The following is a 1,548-nucleotide window of genomic DNA, read 5'->3' as shown; positions in this document are numbered from 1 at the left end:
GAAAAATAACAATTTCTTATAGAAGCTTTTACCAAAATGTCCCTCTTTTATGTAATGTTTACTTATCCAGCTTATGAGCTTCATTATTTTACCTCTTGTATTGTCACTGGCACTACCCAAGCAGATTTGGCTGCTTAATTTTACTTCTACTTTACATCTTGTCAGTTTGCATTTATTACGAAAAAGAAAAAAGAATAAAATCAAATTAAAACCAAAATCAATCATACCAAGCACAGAAAAGTAGGCTTTTACACCCTAAGGGGGACTTTTTATGTTAAGAGCAAAATAGCAGGTGTTCAAAGAGGTACAGTTACAGCAGTAAGACTGAGGGTATGACTTTTACCAGCTTTGCATATATTGAAACTGAAATCTTTGCTCTTTCTTCTCTGTAAAAAACAACTAAAGCCCCCGTGCTGCTTGTCTGCACATTTCTGTTTAAAAATACATTTTAGATTTTTATATTTAATAAAATAAATAATTGGTGGGAGCCTCTTTGGTAGTATTTCTTCCCAATCAACATCTAAAATCATGTAATTAAGGCTATATGTTCATGAGTCTTATCAATTTAAACATATTATTGAATAAATAAAAAAATTCTTGATACAAAATACAACCTTGATTTGTACTCTTCATTACTGTGGTTACTCTTTCGGTTGATTATATTTGGAATGTTTTGCTTACTCCTGACAAAAGGCTGTCACCATTCTCATTAAAGATGAGTAATGAAACACAGATTATCCAGTAGGAAAACAAAACATCTATTTCATAATTTATAGTAACACGTGTAAGTTTTGTGTCTTTTTTTTAACATTATAAATCATGTTCTTCATTTTGGTCACCCAACAAGACTAACATTGATTTCATTTTGTTCAGGGCTGCCTATAACAACAATTCCTTTTTTTTTTTTTTATATATAACAGAACGGGAGACACATGGAAATTTTCTAGCACTCGGGGATCAAAAAGTAAAAGTAAAATTTTAGGGAACAAGGTCGGAATTTAGGTGAAACTGTTCACAAGACAACTACTGATTTGTGCACTCCACTTTTCTGGTGTTTAAAGACAATGGTAAGGAAGATCTCCAATATCCATGTAGAAAATGTGGAAGAAGGTGCTTTCTTTGGTTGACACCAAAGTAAAACCTTTCAGAGGAAGAAACTAACAGTGCAGACCTCCTCCCAGTTAGACTAACTTCTACCTATTTTACAGAGAAGAAAGTTAAGAAAAAATTATAATTCTTAGATGTGCAAAGGGGCTAGAGATATACCCCATAGACTACAGCAAATAGAGGTTTTAGAAAGGCAGCAGGACTGAATATTTTTGCAAGGCGCAATATAAGGCAGAACTCTGCATCTAAATTCTTCTCTCTTCGTGGGTCTCTGATGCTATGAGGTTATGTTTTTGCCAAGTCTGGCTCAGTCTTTCAAAATAAATCAGGATCAAAAGTCAAAGTCAAAAAGCCTTTATTGTCATTATATTCTGTAACGGATACAATGAGATTTTGGGACTTCTATATCAGCTACCGTAAAAAAAAAAAAAAAAAAAAAAT

This window comes from Cyprinodon variegatus, unplaced genomic scaffold (genome assembly GCF_000732505.1).
Source record: "Cyprinodon variegatus isolate N-32 unplaced genomic scaffold, C_variegatus-1.0 Scaffold48, whole genome shotgun sequence".
NCBI lineage: Eukaryota > Metazoa > Chordata > Actinopteri > Cyprinodontiformes > Cyprinodontidae > Cyprinodon > Cyprinodon variegatus.
This window is presented reverse-complemented; position numbering follows the sequence as displayed.